Source organism: Oncorhynchus clarkii, chromosome 10, assembly GCF_045791955.1.
Source record: "Oncorhynchus clarkii lewisi isolate Uvic-CL-2024 chromosome 10, UVic_Ocla_1.0, whole genome shotgun sequence".
Classification (NCBI taxonomy): domain Eukaryota; kingdom Metazoa; phylum Chordata; class Actinopteri; order Salmoniformes; family Salmonidae; genus Oncorhynchus; species Oncorhynchus clarkii.
In genome coordinates this window covers 49,645,593-49,653,803 of record NC_092156.1, presented here as the reverse complement: position 1 = coordinate 49,653,803, position 8,211 = coordinate 49,645,593, and the positions used below count along the sequence as shown (strand labels likewise).

The window sequence follows — 8,211 nt, the reverse complement described above, 5'->3', positions numbered from 1 at the left end:
CTTCTTGCTTAAAACCTATCCCACTCCACTGCACTTTTAAACATGATTGAGTTTGCCAATTAACCACATGTCAGTTGCAGCAGATCAAAACTGAGTTATTAACAGAGATAGTGTTAATTGGCTTTGGGAGATTCAGAACCCAGGAGTTATCCAGTTAACTTGAACAGTATCACTTTCAATACTTGTATCCGGTCCAGGGCACAGGATTAAGGTAAATCTCAACTCAAGAGACCTCTGTCACAAAGACATAATTAAAGATCTACAATTCTCCACTGGCATGGTTCAAGACAAGGTAATACATGGCAGATTGAAATTTGTCTTGTTCTGAGGGAAGCTACATTTAGGCAAGCAATGTGATTGGCTAAGTTTAGGGAAGTAATCCAATTGGTTAAGGTTAGAGTCGGGTTAGATTTAGGCAAGCAATGTGAGTGGTTATGGTCAGGGATTGGGTTAAATTTAGGCAGAAATCCCAATTGGTTAACTTGAGGGTTAAGGGTAGGGATAAGGTTAGAAAACAAATACCACACCGGAAATTGAACCAGTGACCTTGTGTATGGCAACCAGTGTGTTCTTCATAACCTTTAGATCAATTACATACATTAAATGCAAAAGATTTAACTCATTTTTTCCTCTACCATGTACTAGGTGGAGGTCCAGCCATGGATATGGGTGGTCTGCAAAACATTGTGGCCAACTCGGCCTATGTGTCAGCCCGTGGTAGTGTCGATGGCATGGCGGCGTCGACCATGCGTGACAAGAAGTTTCGTGCCAAGCTCAACATTCCGCACATGAAGACCACGGTGAACTCCGGCTTCGACAGCATGTGTGTAAAGCAACCCGTTGGCAAGCGGCTCTTCCAGCAGTACCTGGAGCGTGATGCAACCCACAAGAATGCCTGCAAACTCTGGAAGGACATCGAGATTTCAACATCACCCAGGAGAAGTACCGGGTGCAGAAGGCCCAGAAGATCATCAACAAGTTCTACGAATTCAAGTCCAAGATCTTTTGCAGCTTCCTGGAGGAGAAGGCTGTGACACGCGTCAAGGAGGACCACAAGAACATCCGCGGAGACCTGTTCAAGGAGAGTGAGCAGCAGCTTTTAAAGCACCTGGAGGCCAAGGCAATGTCCGGCTTTAAGAACAGTATGTACTTCCTGCGTTACATCCAGTTCAAGTGGTTGGAAGCCCAGCCCATTGATGAGGACTGGTTAATGGACTTCAGAGTGCTGGGGAAGGGAGGGTTTGGGGAGGTACACACCTGCCAGATGAAGGCCACAGGCAAGATGTATGCCAACAAAAAGCTGGACAAAGAAACATAAAGGCTGAAGAAACATAAAGGCTACGAGGTAAAAAAAAATAATATAATTCCCTTGTAGTGGCAGTTACTTGAATGAAGTGAATCAAACGTAAACTTGAAACCTCCTCTCACCACTGTAGCCCTAAACTCTGTGTCCAACAAACAAACAACCAATCAATCAATCAATCAGTCAATCACACAGCTTTTTCACACTTTGTTCTTAAACATCAACACAGCAAAATCCACAGTCAGGTCGAAAAGCTGAAAGAGAGTTCTAGTGATTGAGTCAAGACTGCCCAAGCTATGTGACGTGAGGGTCCCTTTCTTATACATCAACAGAACACCTACCTAGTAAAGCACATGGACACAGCCAGCTACAGGTATAAAAGAGGCACAGGAGTAATTTTTCAATTTAATTATCCTTTATTTAACCAGAGAGGTCACATTGACCTCATTGACACTCTTTTACAAGTGAGGCCTAGTCAGGAATGCAGCATACAGTACATTGTAAACACAACATAAATCAACAATGAATGGAAGTTAATTAAAAAGGTGCACAGTTCAAAAGAAAGCTTAAAACAGCAGTTTTTTTTTTAAACGTGCAATTCGTGATCAGTAGCCATCTAAACTGTGATTTAAAAGCATCTATTGGAATAAAAATGATCTAGTTTCCGGTCCTTATGCAAAGTGTTCCAAGATGTACTAGTTAGTGAAACAAGATTACACCAGGCAGCTATGTGAGTGCAGCCGAGAGAGATTTAGATCACCCTAATCAAGGGCAAGAGGCTTGTGTATCTGTGAGAGACCCCAGGTGTAAAGCAGCTCAGAGCAACCAGACATAGAGAGCCAGTGTCCCTGGCATTAGCCCTCCTGCTTGTCTACGCATTAGTGGGTCATGGAGATGAACCTTTTGCTCAAACCAGGCTGACTCGGGCCTAAGTAGTGGAAACCATATACTTCACACAGTACAGTAGGATATAGCAGGTGTGTGTGTGTGTGCATGCGTGTGTGGGTACAGGATATACATTTGTCTGTTGTTGAGGCTACTGCCGGAGGACTCTGGTGTTCTTCTACTAGATTCAGAGCTTTGGGTTGTGGGTGTGTTTGTGTGGCCTGGAAACAGTGTACAGTACTGAACAGCACAGCACAGCAGGTTGGGCCAGAAGCTAGAACCAACACTTTGTTGTAAAACTTTCTGTCTCTCTGCCAAATAGTAGTCATGACATCCTCTGTTCTCAATGAAGGATTACAGTCATGATACAGTATAGTCAGTCTGCTGATAACCAAGTGGACCCAGCATAAAGTAGCCTCAAGCATCAAATCAAAAGTTATTAGCACGCACACGGCAACTGAACAGCAAAATCTCCTATTGCAAAATTATTCCAGCTAACCAACAAGGTGTGGTGTAAAAGCAAAATATAATTTGTTATGTCTGCTACTGTGTGGCTTAGTTAGTATGACCGCTTATTTGTAATACTTGTGTTAGTATGACAGTATGACTGTGTGATGGAGGTTTCAAGGATCCTATCATGCTATCATCACATCAGGATTTTTTTCTTTAATTCTCCATGGTATTTTGCCTCTGTCTAGGCTTATGTGTTTCTACTCAGCTTTGGCTGCAATAACCATTCATAATCTACATTTATTTCTTAGTTTGTAGAACATGGCTATGTTCATATAGGACTGTGAAAGGTTCAAGGTATGGTTATTATCCCATTGGGGATTTTTTTTAGCAAGGTTAGGGTTTTTTGATTTACAGTTGGCTGATTTGTTTCCATGAATGATTTGTATTAGGGAGCGATCGTGGAGAAACGTATTCTGGCGAATGTGCACAGTCGTTTTATCGTATCGTTGGTGTATGCCTTCCAGACCAAGACTAACCTCTGCCTAGTTATGCCCATCATGAACGGAGGAGATCTCAGGTACTGTTACACACACACAAAGACACACGCAGGCCTGATACACACACGCACGCACGCACACGCAGATGCACGCACACACACACACACACACACACACACACACACACACACACACACGCACAAGATAATAGTTTACTTTCATTGTCAATGCCACTGGCCTGACAGTAGGGCACAGTGTGACTGCTCCCTGTAATCCCTGTTAAGCAGCCTAAACCAATCAACCTCAGGGCTAATATACAGGCTGGTCTTGAGGTGCGTAGGCCACTACATCAGACGATGAACTCGGCTTCAGAGAGGGAGACCACTTTAAGCACAGCTTCTCTCATGCACGGGATTGCCCTCAGTCTTAGGCCTTTTATTATTACGACAAGTGTTCACATTACTAACAAAGTACAAATTGTCAAGGCTTTCACAAGGCATTCGTAAAGTACTACATAAATGTGTTATAGGTAAAGGGGGATATAGAAGGTGGGGTCATCGGATGGGGCCACAGTGTCTCCTGACCCCTCCTGTCTCAGCCTCCAGTATTTATGCTGCAGTAGTTTATGTGTTGGGGGGCTAGGGTCAGTTTGTTATATCTGGAGTACTTCTCCTGTCCTATCCGGTGTCCTGTGTGAATGTTAAGCTGTTAGTCAGTCAGGCCACATTCAGAAAACAAATGTATGCTCTCAGTGGTGTTCACAGACTAAAGGCTATCTGTGAAGGCCTGATGGAAAAAGATCCGGTAAAGCGTCTCGGCTTTAAGAACAACTCCAATGCCTCCCACAGTTATGTCAAGTTGGCTGGAAACCCTTTGGGTGATGGACCATTTTTGAGCAGCGTTGCAGTTCTTGACACAAACCGGCGTGCCTGGCACCTACTACCATGCCCCGTTCAAAAGCACTTCAATCTTATGTCTTGCCCATTCACTCTCGGAATGGCACACATACACAATCAATGTCTCAAAGGTCTCAAGGCTTGAAAATCCTTCTTTAACCTGTATCCTCCCTTTGATCTACACTGATTGAAGTGGATTTAACAAGTGACATCAAGAAGGGATCATATCTTTCACCTGGATTCACTTGGTCAGTCTATGTCATGGAAAGAGCAGGTTTCCTTAATGTTTTGTACACTCAGTGTACAGTATATAGGTATAAGGAATACAAATGGCACCAAACTCAGAACCACTGTCCAGCTACTCCATTTATGTTAACAGTCTGTCACAAGAGACTACAGCACTACAGCACAAACATACCAAAATCCACAAAGAGATGCGTTGAATATTGAGTAAACGACTACATATTTGGTCAATTCAATCCAACTGTGTTTGTTTTGTTTTTTATACAGTTTAAGGTGGGGATTCAATTCAATCGCGCTTTGTTTGCAACGCACCTTTTAAATGAAATGTTTCTGTAATGAACACGAGGGAGAGCTGGTTTCAAGCGCAGGACACAGCAGGTGTTTAATGTAAAGGACCACAGGAGGAGGCAGGTAGCTGGGTCCAGGGGCAGGCAGAAGGTCATACACAGGGGGTCCAAAAGGCAACAGTACAGGCAGGGAAATGGCTAGTAACGTCGTCCGGGAGATCAGGCAATAGGTAAATAACAGGAAATCTGATAGGCTAAGGTACAGGCAGGGACTAGGTAGAAGGCGTCGTTAGGGAGGCAGGCAAAAACTATCATACACGGGAGGAGTAAATGTCGGGGAAACCAGAGCTCCGAAGAGAAGTGTGTCAAAAACAAACAATACCTCACGAAGATGGGGTGCAAAGAACTGAACTAAATAGTGTGTGATAATGACATACAGGTGTGTGAACAGGTGATCAGACTTCTGGTGATTGCGATCTGGAACGTGAGCTTTGTTCAGGGGATCTATGTGTGTGAGAGTGTGAGGTGAAAAGTGGGCTGGAAAATGAGCTGCATTCAGGGGATCTACGTGTATGAGAATGTGAGTTGGAAGCAGACGTTACAGTTTCCATGTTCGCGGAGACTTCATTCACGGTTAACGCTGCATATGTCAGCTCAATCAGAAATTGCCTTTCAATTTTAAGCACGCTATAATGCGGATCTACCGCTGATCAGGCTGAATCCAGACCCAAACCTGTTAACTGTAACATGATGAACTACAATATCCATAATGCATCTACTCTCTCCACCTCCCCTCTCCTCAGGCATGCTGCCCACACCGTTCGTCCCAAACCCCAAGGCGGTGTATGCCAAAGACATCCACAAAGTGGGAGCCTTTAGCTCCATCAATGGGGTGGTCATCAATGCCAAGGACAATGAGTTCAATGACGACTTCTCTTCTGACAACGTGCCCATCCCCTGGCAGGAGGAGATGATAGAGACAGGGGTGTTCGGAGAGCTCAACCTCTGGGCGCCAGGGGGCAATCCGCCTGACGACCTGGACCCCAACAAAATCCCTATAGAGTCCAAGGGGCCTGTGTGCTGCTCTGAGCCAGTCAAAGTAGTCAGGTATTTATCAAGTGTCTCAGAGTAGGAGTGCTGATCTAGGATCAGGTTCCCCCTCTCTTATTCATTATGATCTAAAATGCGACATTGTGACATAGCTACGCAGCTCTGAGAACACTGTCCCAACCAACGCGACTGCGCGTACCCGTCCTCTATTCACGTCTCAGCGTCTGTGGACTATGATTTACAATTTAGTCTCAAAGAACAAAACCCTGCAATGCACTCCTGTACGGCACAGTTATTTGCTCTACATCATTTAGTAGCCTTGTAACAGCCCATAGAACAGCTCATAGGGCAGTAGCCTGTCCCCTGTTTTTGTAGCGTGATGCAGCTCTATGTACAAGAGCATCCCCTGGAGAGGATGTGATAGGATGCGGTCACAGGATACTAGTCGCAGGATCATCAGGTAAAGGATTGGGGTATACTGTAACACTTCTCTGGAAAAATGCACTAAACTTTTTCCTTGCAATATCCCCGTAATGAGACATAATGTTGTAGCAAACTAATTTAGCCACATCTTTGAAGGGCTTCATAAACAAACTGGACCTAAAGCGCAAGTTAAGGACTTCTCCCATGACTTAGATAGTCCACAGAGAAAATGGGAGAGAGAGTGAATATTTTTTATCACTGACTTCTCACAAGGGATGTCATCTTAATCATAACCACTAACCATTTTCAATCTTCCACTCTTCGCCTAGCCCAACCCTTTTATATTGCGTTGGGCTTGTCAAGCTTGGGTAACAGACCTCTAGCTTTTACACAACACACCCCTCTTCCTGACTTAACATAAGGCTAATATTAAATAGAATATATTATAGCACATTAATATATCATAGCACACACTATGTGTACCTTTGTACCTTTGCTACCCTGTCAGCAGTTATGATATATTGATAAAGAGGAAGGGAGAGGGGAGGGGAGAGAGAGAGAAGGAGAGAGGATGGGAGGGAGGAGGGGAAGGGAAGAGTGAGGGGGTGAGAGAGTGAGATGTCAAAAGAGATAGGGCTGACACACTAACGTGCGTCAACTGAATATGTTTTAATCACTGACGTTATCATAACCTTCCACTCTTGGCCCAGGCCCAACCCGACCCTGACCTATGCAAATGAACGATTGAAAAAGATCCAGTCTATTAACAGACAAATACAAATGTATTAGATTATATATAAACTCTATCCCACGAAAAAGGGAAGATAAATGTTGTGGAAAATCTACACAGGGACACTCAAAGTCAATCTTAAATGAATCATTCTTTATTATCAGCGTGCTGGAGAGGTTCCAACCAACTCAATGCACCAAGTACACAGGTCGATCAGGAGCTCTACCCGGGGCAGTCATGTTAGTTCTCTTATATACAGACAAGTTATATTTGCATTATTTAGCTTATTCATCATGCGTAATTCATTCATTATTAACGTTTGCTTCACTCATGTGACCGACCAATACTGGCTCATGCAGGTGACAGACCAATACCTCACGAGGCTTCTTCTCTCTAAGCTGAGAACTTGAAACTGAGATATACCTTTCTCAAAACAAGGTTCTGGGCATAACTGCAAAATTGCAGATACTGATAGTGAGGATTCGTTCAGTCAGTCACTTGCATGAACACAGAAATTGGTTATTAGAAAAGAACAAACATGACCTTTTCCATCACATTACTGATCCAGCTCCTACCCTCTTTCCAATGGAACCTTAGCCTGGTGGTTGTTCAGGCCTGGAATGAGGGTATCACTATGGCAGTGATACAGCATCCCCAGCTGGAACGGTTTGCCCAAAGCGGCTAGCTTGATTGTCTCAAGGACATGGCTCAGTGTTCTGAAAACACATTAGAGCAGAGGTTACTATACAGCAGGGAAGAATAAATTGTATTGACCTCAGTGTAGACTGGGAGGTAATTTCTTCATCGATCAATCAGGTATGTGGCACAATATTTATAGAAATATCTGCCTTGCATGCAGAATGGCTGCCTCCCAGCTTACATTCGGGGGGGGCATTCAGGAATTTCATGCAGAGATGGGCAGAAACTAATGCTACATAAACTACATCTACAACCACCAAGCTAAGTAAATATTGCGTCTTTGATCACAAAAACGTTGTAGCTAGCTGTAATCAAGTGTAGTAATAGTGTGGTCTTTGAATTTCAAGAGGTAGATGTTCAAAAAATATGTTTTTGTGCTTTTAAAGCAGGCTGTTCAATTTCCTCCACCTTTTCCATTATAACCAGCTGAGGCTAGCCAGAGCTGCTGTCAGTCTCTAAATAACCTTGTTATGCATTTCAAATGTACTGTCCAGATCCATATACAATAGGCCACTTAAGTGGAAAATGCAGTCCAAGTATTACAATCCTGAAATTACCCTTGGTGGTCTCTAGAAAATGTGAGATCATCAACTAATAATGAACAGGTCATTTGATTATATATTTGTGCAGCATGACAAGTCTATACTTTACACTATTTCCCACAAAGTTGATTATATAATGCTTAATTTTAAATAAGTAACACATAATAAACCATAATAAGCCATTAGGGAAGGGAAAAAAAGTG

At 43.4% G+C, this 8,211-nt stretch overlaps 1 pseudogene; it reads left to right on the top strand.

The window, feature by feature from the left end:
• Window positions 1–659: 659 nt before the first annotated feature.
• LOC139419259 (rhodopsin kinase GRK1-like) lies at window positions 660–5,696 on the top strand (annotated as a pseudogene).
• The last annotated feature ends 2,515 nt before the right edge of the window (window positions 5,697–8,211 follow it).